Source organism: Hylaeus anthracinus, unplaced genomic scaffold, assembly GCF_026225885.1.
Source record: "Hylaeus anthracinus isolate JK02 unplaced genomic scaffold, UHH_iyHylAnth1.0_haploid 11989, whole genome shotgun sequence".
Taxonomy (NCBI): domain Eukaryota; kingdom Metazoa; phylum Arthropoda; class Insecta; order Hymenoptera; family Colletidae; genus Hylaeus; species Hylaeus anthracinus.
In genome coordinates, this window is record NW_026534337.1 from 4,766,629 (window position 1) to 4,780,312 (window position 13,684).

Consider the following 13,684-nt stretch of genomic DNA (forward strand, 5'->3'; position numbering starts at 1 on the left):
CATGGTATTCATTTTTGTAATGTCATTGAAATTCAAGTATTGCATTCAGGTTCATTTTTTCCGACACTTAACTTTCAGAAATAATATTTTTAGTTCTTCGGTGAAAAGCGCTGAAGAACGTGGCGATCAACGTGATAAAAAATCGTTTGCATTCGCTTTGGAAGTTCGAAGCGAAGTATGCGAATAAAAGTGAAGCGGGTACGGCAGAAAACGAAAGAAAAAATACAAGCGGATAGGAAGAAAATACCAAAGATCGGTAAAGGCTGAAGGTTCGCTTACGAAGAGGCAAAAATGGGAAATGCTTTGCGAAGGGCGCGAATGATTTACACCACTCTGGTTCCCATCGAGTGAAATGCTATTCGCGAATACCTGCTGCCTACGGGGCCCTCGATAACCCCCTCCCCGGAACCCACGTGCATCGGCGCGTAGGCAGGAACGGCAGAGTTCCTCGTCGCCGCGACGCCGCTCGCCAGTTTCGACGGAGTCGTGCCGGCGTGTGTTTCTGTGGTTCGTTCGTTTGCCGTTTGATAGGAAACGCGCGAATCGGTGTCAAATTATTTTTCTAACAGTGTAGTTAAATTGGAAAAAGTTTTTGTTTTATTTTATTTTATTTTATTTTTCGTTTCTTGTGAAGTTCGCGTGGTGCGTTTTGCGAAGAAATCATCCGTTTAGCATGCATTGATTCGAGGAGTATCTTATAGTGAGAGGTGAGTGTTCCTTCATCGTTATCATCCTGTCTTCCAGGTTAACCCTCTGCGGTACTCTGCACTCGATTGGCGGCTCCAAATCGCCACTGGATTTTGCAATCTTTATGTTAGATTTGATAGCAATATCGATTCATGAATAGGTTTCTGAGATTTGTGTATACTTTTCCGGAAGTTTGAATAACGCGCGTTGAAATTTCGAAATTTGTTATTTTAAATTTAGTCGTTACCGGGATCCTGACGTCTTCATAATTCAGATTCGATTTAAGTCTTTCATTGTTTTGAAAACCTTGAGAATCTATAAAAATGGGCTTCTGTAGTGAAATCAATTCGAGTAAAGATAAATTTGATTTTATAACTTTACAGGACGAAGTCACTCATACGAAAATACAGATTTTAATAATAAAATTGGTGGGCTATGAAAATACACGAAATATTCAAATATAATACTTTCGTACGTTAATTTCCGTTTATTAAAATCTGTCACGAAACAAATTTTTTACCTGTAATCCACAGTCGCAAATATATGTCACTTTTAAAAATTGTGTATTCTGCTTATTTGGAGTGTTATAAATGAAAGCATGCCAATTGGAGCCATGTTATAACAAAAACCATTCTTATCTGTGATACACGAAAATGACGAGCGCTAAGGGTTAACTTCAGACATGTTGCATTTCTTTTAGAAGCTAGAACTTTTCTGTGGATTGGTAGATTACTTTGTTAATTTAACATCGATATTGATATTAGGAAAAGTTAATCTAAGTACCATTTGATGATTGTATTGAATGCAGTATAACTTTACGAAGTTTTATAATATTCTTCAATAAATAATTTAACCAGTGTAATTTAAGTGAAATGAATTCATATTTCACTCGAATATATCTCGAATCTTATGATCTTTTAAATAATCATTAGTGTAGGACTTAGGCAACAGTGTCGGTGATTTAGGAGAACTTAATTCAGGATTCATTTTATAATCACGTTGCGTTTAGAATCTACAACTTTATTCATTAAAAAAAAAAAAAAATATTTAATAGAAGTCGATCGTAATATATGCGAATCTCCGTCGGTTCCTCGTCTACTAAATCCTAATCTTTTAAAGGCCAATGTCAAGTATGGAGATCACCACTAGAATTTTAAATAAATATTCATGATTAAATTTTCCAAAGATTACCTCGTATTTGGCAGCAAGTGTCATTCCGAGATTCATTCACGTCATCAATTTGAATTTTTTGTACTTTTCGAATGAAATATGATTCATGTCTGCAGAGGGTAAACGTCAATTTAACTGTTACTTTGACGATTTCAAGCTAATTTAGGCTCGTTTTCCAACGCTTTTAAGAATGTTTACATCGTTTTGGAGTTATCGACTTCGCTTAAAGTTAGATGTAAATTAGTCGGTTCCGTTTCGCTTAGAATTTTCACTGCTAAATCAAGCAAGTCGTGTCTCCAGTCAAAAGGGTTGATACGTAGTATCACTTTTAGAAGAGCTTTTCGCTCGTCGTCCAGAAATAAATTCTAGATACTGCTCCTTACGTCAAGATTCATTTACCACATTTTCCTCGAACCGTCCTATGTTTCGAGTACTGTTGCTTTTATTCCGTGCTGTTGCTAAGGCAAACTTCGAATAGCAACCGCTTATCGTTTGTCAACTTCAGGCCCCGCGAGAGGACAAGACATCAATTAGCGGAAACTCGCTGATGTCGAGTGTTTACAAGAAGTTGAATGTCGCGCGACGGTTGGCGTTCAATCTATCAAAATAAAATTTCGAGTTTGCTGGACGAATTCAAACGAAATTTTATATGCAGCGAAACCGTTTCAATTGTGAATTTTATTGAAAGGACAGATTAACCCTTTGCGGGCAACCATTAGGGACCACATCGCACGCTGAACGCTGATAGGCGTTCATCGCACGTGGTCACCTGAATGACTAGACGCATGTACTCGTCGATTGTGGGCAAAAGAATAATTATGTAATATCTAAGAATTTTTAATACGTTTATAGTATCGTACATTTTTATTTCTCTTATTGTTGTTGAATATTACAATATTAAATAATGATGTAGCTTAGAATTTACCTCGTTGTTTGTTTATTTTTTGATATTTTGAGGATCTTTGGGTCTAGAAATGCAAATAAAGTAATTGCAAAATTCTGTATGTATGGATGTGTGTAAGTCTTCTGTTTGTTTTATATCTTAAGAATGTTTGATCAGAAACTGATGAAAGTTGTTATGGTGATTCTTATGTATAGTGCATTGTAACATTTAATTATTGAACAAATTTGATACAAGCTTGTATGTATATAAATTAATGGATGATTAAATGTATCAAGTAACAAATTTCCAAATTTCATTATTACATCTGAAGATGACCAAAAGTATGTTTCTATCGTCAGTGAGCACTATACGATCAATGAATATGATATTGTGTGTAACATCTACATGTTATATTCTTGCATGACAATTGAAGAAATTCAATTGTAACATTGATATATTCCGAAGAGTATACAAAAGAAAATGGAAGTTTTAAATAAATAACAGTATGTTCTGTAGAGTATGGTTATCATCTTTTAATTTAATTTCTAATTCGTTTACTAATAATCCATGAAGCGTGTCTCTAACATTGATTGAAAATTGTCTGTTTGAGTAATTTTTATGAGTATTGAAAAATTTTGCTCGATGTTTTCGAAGGCCAAGCAATCAGAATTTGCTCTACTTCCTCAGATGCTAATTTGACAGCAATTATACCGTCGTTATCGCCGTCGAAAGGCACACAATCGCTTCCGTGGTCGTTCGGTAGGTGTTTAGAGGTCGTTGATTTGGTAAATACACCCGATACACAGGTATAAATTATGTAAATGCGTCTTCTGTCCAGAGATGCATTTAATATATTCGCGTCATTCGTAATCGTGGTAGCCGACGATAAATCACAGCTGAATTCTCCCTCTCGGTATGAATACAAGGGGTACAAGAAGTGAGAAACAAACTTAAATTATTAGCCACTCGTCTTGGGAATTACTCTTGTAAATTATCCCGCTGATAATGCTGCAAACCAGTGTTTAATCATATGAAAACTTCCGCCAGAGATGCACGTATGGTTCGAGCATAGTAGTTAGGGGAATTTAATTCAGCTTCTGAAACTATTTTAAAGTTATTTCGTCAGATAGTATTTGTTTAGACTTTTCAGAACGTATAATATGGTGATAAAAATTAAAAAAAAAAATTATTTAAGTGCAGTGAAAATAAAAGAACTTTATCTATCACTCAAGATGAAAATAGAACTTTATAATTTGATCTTTAATTTGTGTCTTCTTTAAATATTATGTTAAAAATAGACAAATGCTTCAAACGAAAGCTACAGATTTTGTTTCAATTCTATATTTTATGTTGATACAATTATGTTCACCTTCGATTAATAATTATTAATATTTAAGGATTGATGGCTTACTTTACATTAATCACAATTTAGAGCAAAGAATATTGCTTTATTTAGAATTAATTCAGAAATTAATTCGGTTAAATAAATTCTAATTTAGAATTGTTAGCAATCTTGCGAGAATAGTTTAAGGAAAAGTTTACTTTCTGGCTGGCAGGTTCAGGTATTTTTATAATTAAAGTTTATGCAAAAATTGTATTTATAGTAAACTTTTTCTAATGAAATTTTATATGTTGCTCATCTACATTTTTATTTTATTAATCTACATACAGGATCGCCTGTTATTAGTCGTAAATTCAAAAAGGGGTTGATTCGTTCTATATTATAGGAATATGCCGATTGAAAGAAACGAAAGAAAAAGAAGGGGTCGTTTTATTGTTTTAAGATATATGAAATATGCTTGTGTACAAAAGGGTCTTGGGGAAAAACAGTTCAGAGGTGGTAAAAGTGCCGCGCTATTGAAAGATGTGTACATTTGGTCACGTGGTTCGGTAAATATTTCTAAACGTACCACCGTCGAACCATTGTGATCGCATTATATCCCGAAACGTGATGCTACCTGCGCTAAAACAGGTAAGAATTTCTTACCTGAAATCTATTTTGCGAGGAAACATTTATGTTCCGATAAACAGTCGCTAGATTTTCCCAAACAAATATCTCTTTCTGTCCAGAATTATCAATGTATACATAAGTACAGCAATAGTTGTATTTCTATTAATAGAATAGAGTTAGAATTAGATGCTACTAATTCTGTATTTCAAGAAAATAACGCAAGTACTAGCAACATATTGAAATTCAAAAACAATATTGACATATAAAGACATAATTGATATCTATATTTATAAATGACATGTAAATCGTATGTATACCAGAAGATTTTTGTAAAAATGTGAAGACCTCATACCATTTTAATTCTTAATATACTTAATTGCGTCTAATTATATTCTTTTCGTGCCTCTTCTTTTTTATTACCCTGAGTGCTTTTAAATTCTGTAACTTTAGAAGCAGTTCTAGGGTCTCAACTTACACCACGCATTTCTAGATTATTTATAGCTTAGTTTGTTTCCTGTAATCCGAAGTTCTGTTGGATTTTATTACAAGTGTTTCACAAGTATCTAAATTATTCTACGTTAAAGATAAGGAAATACAAATATTAGTATTAAGACACATCACCTAACGAATTAGCATTTGTAGATAGTTATTTATATCACAATAATAATACCATGAAATAACGTGACACAGAAGTAAATTTAAAATTAAATCATTCTTTTTGGTAACGCTATTCTAACAAATTTTTCAATTTATTTACGTAGAATTAGTTAGATAAAATAATCGATGGCTTTCGTTATGAGATCGATAATGCAATTTTTATTTTCCTTACGTGTATTTCTATCTATAATTATCAGACATATTTCAACATACCATTATTTTTATTCCATAAGTAACAACAATTCATCTCATTCGAATCTGATAAAATTTGCGTTCGCATGGATGTTTGAAATGACCCCCAAAAGTTATCCTAAGGTTAATAAAAACATTTTTAATTCTCCACATATTGTTACAAATTTTTTTGCACCGTGACCACTTTTCAACGGAATGAATCACCTCGTTGTTTATATCTACAGTTAGCGTTACACGATTCCGTATTCACGTTATTATTCTGTGTGAACTAAACAGTTTCGTACTGAAACCGTGTTACGGCATGAATTAATTTTGACCGTTATATGAGAATGTTTGAATAAGAAAAGGGATACTATGCAAGGTCATGCTCCATAGGGCAATAGAACGTTCGAATAGTAGAGTGGTCGGACAGTAGAGCATTTGGATAACGGAAGTGTTATTGTACCACCTCGTACTTCTTCTGATGATTGTGATGATTCGATACAAGCTGAGGGTATACCATCACATTATAATACGAAGTCTGAGAAATTTAATAATACATGTATCATATTTCCATATATACAGTAGTAGCAAATAAATATTTATATTTAAGTATTGATATATTAACTGGAGTATTAATATTTTAATTTTTACATATATTTAATTAGGTATAGATTAATAGAATTGCTTGTTAAATTAACATTCAATGTATGCACGTATATAATCGATATTACATTTATGTTTACATATATTTAATTTATGCCTACTATATATGTAAAATTAATGAATATTCATTGGTCTTATAAATTATAAATTAGTACTTAAATTTTTCACTTCTGTTTCCTTGGTTTACTGTAATATATTAATGTCAATTCTCTTTACTGTTTTACACAGTATGATTTTGAAGTAGGTAAAGTATCTTTATTCCATCTTCACCTTCAATATCATGATTATTTAAATTTTTAAATACATTATGATTCTTCAACAGAAAAAAAATGTAATGAGTCCTAATTCAACAAAAAATCCTTTCAATCTGTACTGAACATATTTATAAAATATCCAGAAAGTATAATTAAATATTAAATATCAATACCCCAATGAATATATTAATATTCAAATATAGATATTTATAATAGGTAATCAGTTTTGAACTGCGATATACATGTACGTAATGAAAATATGAAATATTATTATTACATTTCTCATGTTTCTATTATAATTTCTTATATAGAATTCTTTTATAAAATTGTTATTATATTTTTCAATAAAATTTCGATTGTATAAAATAAAAGTCCATATTTTTAGATGTAATGCAACTACTATGTAACGAAAATTTCTCTGTGTAAGTTCAGAATCTCAGAAATCTATCCACGGACTACGGATTTTGGTCCATGAGCTCCAGGCTAAGAACCCTGTTCTGGCTGGACGAACATCTTCCTTCTCCAAGATTATTTACAATTTTTCTCGTGGTCCATCATTGTATGGATTGATTCAATTCAAATGTTGGCCGTCTGGTTTCTTATACGGTGAACAATGAGCAGCAATTTGTATTTACAAAAATGGCGAACGACCGTATAATAGATGGTCTTAACTCGGGCCGGAGAGATTGTTCTTTACGGTGGAAGCGCAAAAGGATACAGCGTTAACGATAATTGCATTGTGCGACTGTTGATCTTATTGTTGGGATGCTAACTTGGATGACACGCGATCCCCTTGCATGGGCGTTAATGACCACCGACCCTCGAGCTTATCCAATCGTAGATGCGGCTTTCCTGCCAGCGATCGCAATCATCGTACTCATATTCGATTCTTATTGTCATTAGGATTTTGTCACACATTGCATTTATTTGTTTCCACGAGGAACTCCTGCGCTAATGCGATTGAGCAACGATAGTTTTCACGACGGTTAAAAATTGTATCTGATAGAATGTTCTGGACGTTGGTGATGGGCCATGACGATCATTGACGGCTTAGAATGTACATGTTGGACGTGGTTATTAGATTTCGTACTCAGAGTCGACGTATTGGTAATTTAAATAAAATTAATCATTTAGTAGTTTGTCTGGACTGGTGTCATCTTAACCTTTGCATTCGCACTGCATCCATGTGGTCATATGTATTTTAAGTTATTTAATGAAATATTACTGTAAATGTGTGTTAGTTTCTTTTATTTTGTTTGATAAGCGGTAGTAGCACGTATTTTTGCACATAAATCTTTAATAGGTTGGTGTTACTATATAATATTTTGTATTTTGAATACTTCCAAAATGTCATCTTATTTTCCTTAATCTATTATTTTTAACACAATATACGAAAATATAACACAAGTTTTTTTTCGTAGTTTTTAAATAATTAAAGAGTGAAATGATAAATTACACATGGATAAAATAAGTATTAAAATAATAGATAACAAGTAAGATCGACATATAATAATTTATTTATAAGGTTTATTCGATCGAACAATTAAATTTTCAATTGTCGAGTATGAAATATTTCGTTCTATAGATCAAATCCTAATTTTTATTGTCGGTTAGCTGATAACCGGTTCTTCATCTTTAGTTTGTTGCTTCAAATCTTTATCTAGATATGAATTTTATCTGTCTCTGATCTTATTATTAGTCTAACCGTCCTTAAGGTCACGGTGCAGTTTAGAAGAAGATTCTTAACCTTTTTAAACTCACGATATTGCTTAGGAAGGGAGATATTTAGGACAATTTTTAATAATGTATAATAATAGCAGTAAATTTATAACTATGAATTCTCATAGAACATTGTAATATACAGTAACAACAAATAATAATATCTAAAATCTCTAGATTCTATGACAGTCATAAATTCATTTGTTCAAACATATTTGATATAGGATAGTAAAGAGTTAGGAGTAGTATCCCGTAAGCTAGTGATTTTAATATAATTAAAATAAATTTAATAGTTTATATTAACTTAAAATGGTAGGCAGAAAAGTGAGCGTACTGTCAAATTTCATTACTTTTCTTTTTCTTTAACTATCACTTTCAAGAAGATGGCCGATCTTAAAAAAGATGACAGCTTTTAACAGGCCTTTGCTTACAAATGATTTAAATATTATATTCTGATTAGTGTTACACTATGTATAAAAGCATTAGTCTACCTTAAAATAAGAAGTACTAAACGTATTGTCGATGCCATAAGAACACTATTGCCGCTACCTGATAAACAAGAGCCGGGTGGTGCGTAAGCTAGGTGCGGAAAAGTCAGGTCTCGCACATTTAGCTTACGCACCGGGACTGTTCCTCAGTTGATGGCGTTGATGTTTCTTTGAGGTCGAATAAGCTTCGCGCCACCTGTTGAGTTTACCCGTCTAAACCGCCATTTTCAACAGAAAATCGGGAAAAATAAATATAGAAAGTAGCTTATAGATGTACATCCGGTTGTATAAGGATTGTAGTCTCAAACTATGTAAAGCCGTTCATTATGAAAGTGCTATAATTCTATTTTCCTTTCTTTCAAGATACAAAAGGGTTTCACAGCAATCGTGGTGTACAGGTGGTTTGTAGAACAATAATTGTATGATGTTTTTCATATTTTCTTGATGTTGCGGATCTAGAAATTTATTGTTGTCATTGGAAAAATATAAGACCACTCGTGTTTGTAGATTGACACCATTTTTGTATTTACTTTAACAATTGAATTAATGCCCAGCCATTCGTGAAGAAATATTTCTTTGTTCATAATTAGTTGCACCCCGCAGGTTCATCCGTGTGGAATACTATTTATTTTATGTCGTTCGCGTTCGACTGATTGTTCAACCGCGTGTTCCTTCGTGAATCAGTAAGTGACTGTTTTTTGTTTTCCGTAACTCAGATGTTTCATTCGATATTTCTCATTGTGAGTATATATAACGATGGCGCAACTTTATTTACAAATTTTGAGATTTCAAATTGAAAACGTATCTTTATCAAAATGATACATAGCCAATGGTACTCAGGGATAGTGTAGCTTGCTATTACTGAAAAATTATTTAAAATCGGTTCAGTAGTTCCGGAGATTGCCCCCTACATACAAACAAACAAACTTTAGCTCTTTATAATACTAGCATAGATGAAACAAAATCGACATACTTTGTAAATTGCTTTCAAATTGTTTTTTTTAATATTGCCTACAGAAACCACGTTTTTTCAAAAAGATGGATTTATATCACTTTCAGTATGAACTTTCATATATTCGCTAAATACCAGTCAAATTGTGAACGAGATAAGAGCAGCTTTTGTATAAATCAAGTCAGTTTACACAAACACGTTACAGAAGTGCACTTTCTCCGTTTCAAAATATTTCCTCCTTAAACGCAATTTGTCATGAGAATTATCAAATGTACGTAGTAGCTCCAATACTCGTCAAAGTTCGCGATAATTGCCCTAAGCGTACAGAATTCGTTTTCCGTTAGAATGCCTTTTCATAAGGACTAATTTCAAACAAACCTCTATTTCCATCCCTGATATATGCATAATCAGCAGTATTCATTGGCGCCCAGCCCCTTTCATTTCCAATATAATTTATACGTCGATAAAAAGCGACAGTCAACGCGCTTACCTCGTTACGCACGTCGCAAACACGATAAAAGCGTTTCCTAATGATTGGAACGAATTTTCGTCCCCTCGTTATTATTGACATAGGTTACTTTACACTGTCGTCAAAGGGGAGAAGTGAGAAATGGAAAGTTCCAACGGACATGGCACTCTGGATAATATGCATAGTAGAAGATTTTCATAAAAATGTACACACCCTAGACATTTTGGATTTTGTAACTGCATAAATTTCTCAATATAATAAAATGTAAAAGAATTATATCCTTTCCATATCTTTTCTTTTTTATTGGCATGGATGGTTTCAAGATTTGTAACCCTAGAAGCAGTTCTAGGGTCTCACCTGACACCACGCATTTCTAGATTACTTGTAGCTTACTTTGCTTCCTGTAATCTCAGGTTTTTGCTGCATTTAATTAAACAGTTTTACAAACATCTAAATTATGCTACGTTAAAAATGAAGAATACATCAATTTAAATATTAAAATACATCGTCTAAGGAATGAGTATTAAAATTTATATACTTTTCCTCTTTCATCAAATCGCTGTCACAATAAATATCTTACTTCCCTTTAACTCTTTGAGGGACGAATTTAAATGGAATTTTCTTTTTTTCTTTAATCGAATACATACAAACCAAAGCAAGTTTGATCTGTAAATCGATTTTGGCATATTGTCTCTCTTTAATATTTTATATTCTTTTATTTTAAAAGACATTGCGATAACGATAATTTTGATATAAAAGCAAACGTACATGTGTCAGTATCCTTCAAGGGGTTAACCGATTTTTATCTTTCATCTAACTAAGAACTAAGTATAAAATTAATTTCGTTGTTTTTGATACTGGATCTTTGACAAAGTTCGCTTTCTATTTACGTAATGATAGTTAGTATTGACGTTAGTATTGACACAGGTTACTTTACACTGTCGTCAAAGGGGAGAAGGAAGAAACGATTCCAGCAGGCAACCTGAACTCACCTGGGTAGATTTGTCGATCGATGACGTCACCCTCGACGAAACAGGCACTCCTGTATGTATCCTTGCGGCCGTGTACGCCTGTTCGATGCCGGTGAATAAAAAAGGACAAAACGGACGGCAAAGAAGAGGCACGGTGAAGGCAGGCAATCGGCCAACGAACTCTCGGGGCTCTAGCTGATACACCTCTTTCTCTTTAACCTCTCTTTCCCACTTTTCTCCCTCAGCAGGTCCTCTCCGTCTCGCGATTCCGCGACTTCTCCTCTCTGTGGCCACGCTCTTTCTCTCCTTTTTCCGTCCCCCTCTTTCTTCCACGACCTTCCTCCCCAACTTTTCTCCCGTTTCATCTAATCTCGCGATCTCCATCTGACCTTCCTCTGGCGCAACCGTGAACGCGTGTCATCCGGGCCCTAGATAAGAGGGAGCAAATGAGAAGTTATCACAGGTGCTCGTGGCATTGAGGGATTCTATACATTTGGATTTCACGAATTGTCCGGTTCAGCCGTGTCAAAATTTTTGCACGTGGTTCAGTTTGCAATTTATCATGTGCCCAGCTATACAGTGGATGTAGAAAGTATTCGTACACCAATCAATTTCCGAAAAAACTGTGTAAAATTATAATTTATTAACTTATTTTTTATAAACAATGGCATTTTACATGTTCTCCGAAATCTCTAGAATAAATAGATTACAAAAAAAAAATAGCTATTTATGTAAGTTGCAAAATTAACAAGAAAAAAAAACAATTAATCGATAGAAATGTTGGTGCAATAAGTATTCGCACAACTGTTTAAAAGTACTTTACTGGAAATTTGATGTTTTCTAATTCGTACGGAGCGATAAACTAATGTGTTTACGTTACAAACTCTGCTGTAAATGGTTCGTTATAAGAATCGTACTTATTGCTTGTATACTTTTACCCACTTCTCACATTTTTTTGTTAATTTCACAAATTATATTAATTAGTAAATGTTGTTTGGACTATATCTATTTTAGAGACTTCCGAGAATATGTAAAATATCATTGATTACAAAAAAAGATGTTAAGAAACTACAATTTCACACAAAAGTTTTTTGAGAAATTGATCGGTGTATGAATACATTCTACACCCACTGTATATGTACTGCTGATTCGCGAAGAAAATGAATCCGACGATACGAGTCGATTTCTTTACTGTTTCTAGATTCCTTTTAAGAGGACTATTTTAGCTCGTTATAAAGGGTTTTTCAAAAGTAACTACAAGCTTCTTTTTGCTTTGAGCTGCATATGTACTGTTTGTACAAAGGAAGAATGAATCTGATGATGTACGTCGATTGTGTCGTTGTTTTAACATTGCAAACCAAAAGTGTTTCACTATGTATTTTGTATATCCTGACACAAAGATATTCAAATACTTGAAGATTGAAGTTACAAATAAATGTAGTTGATATTTAAATTCAAACGTAGTAATCATTTGATAATATATCATTGCCATTCGTAGTTTTGTCTGTTGTGTTACGAGACATTAATTTCCTTTCTTCCATACAATTTGAAATATCTTATTTAACTCTTGGATTTGTTTGCCTACCTTACAGGTTGCACTGTAAATCACATTGTAACTTCATAATTTCAAGCAAAGAGGGTAGTTTTGGAAGCGTATTATCTCTGTTTGCAACTCCTGAAATTTTATCATTTTCTTCATTCAAAGATCTGTTAATCACTAAACTGTAGGTTCATGGTTTAATAACAGATATGTTGTACGATAAATTCATAAAAAGATGCAAATATATAAGTGCTATAATATAAGTTTATAAGTGCTTACATAGAACGGCTCGTCTATTTTTAATACAACTTGAACATCATATTCTTTGAATTAATGAGATGAAATTTACGTTACTCGTTAGAGATTCTTTATGCAACTTTGCCGTACCCTCTACGTATAAAATATTTATAACATATAATAATAACTGTAATGATTACATCAGAAACTACATATACACTTATACGATTTTTAATAAATTACTCTTAGAAATTCTGAAATCACGGTTGAACGTGCTATCAACGAAGACGTTGTCTTTTAATGTAAAATAATCCAGCGGAGATTATGAGTAATATCGGCAACTATACGATAATTTAGATGAAAATAAACGAAGTGGAAAGACGTCCAATCACGCCAAGCTAGTAGAGGATGTGTTTTGAAAATATTTAAGACGCTACGCCGGTCTTAACTTTCTTCAGATGCTGTAATACATGCTCTTTATCCGTTGAATCTCGGTCACGCGCTTCACGTATAATTAACGAGGAAACTAATTGTGCAGTTATACGTACACTGTAATACCTGCTAACAATCTAATTATGCGCTTTTTGTGAGTAAATACTAGTTATTTCGTTTCTTCGTCTCATGCATTATCATTGTTCCTCTTCCGCGCGGCTCGGTTGACTTTTTCCCGTTACCATTTTACGACACTTACGCAATTATTTAGATGATGAAGGCAAATCGCGTTCTTAAATATACACGTCTTTGCATAATCATTCTTGAACGTCAAGGTATCTCTCGAATCTCTCAAACTACTCTGAAATGACAACGTTCATGGTTTAATTGCATAGAGAACTAAATGGCCACTTTCTTGCTATGAAAAATAATTACGT

The 13,684-nt window shown here is 33.1% G+C and overlaps 1 protein-coding gene across 2 annotated transcripts in view; it reads left to right on the forward strand.

Annotated features, from left to right (window-relative positions):
• The first annotated feature begins 240 nt into the window (after positions 1 to 240).
• The window catches only part of LOC128888003 (uncharacterized), a 46,532-nt gene continuing 33,088 nt past the window's right edge, over positions 241 to 13,684 (forward strand). The window contains exon 1 of one of the 2 annotated variants that reach the window (XM_054144570.1): positions 241 to 707. The gene's annotated coding sequence lies outside the window, so the exon portion shown is untranslated. The remainder of the gene's footprint in view (positions 708 to 13,684) is intronic. The other variant, XM_054144571.1, reaches the window with a different exon arrangement.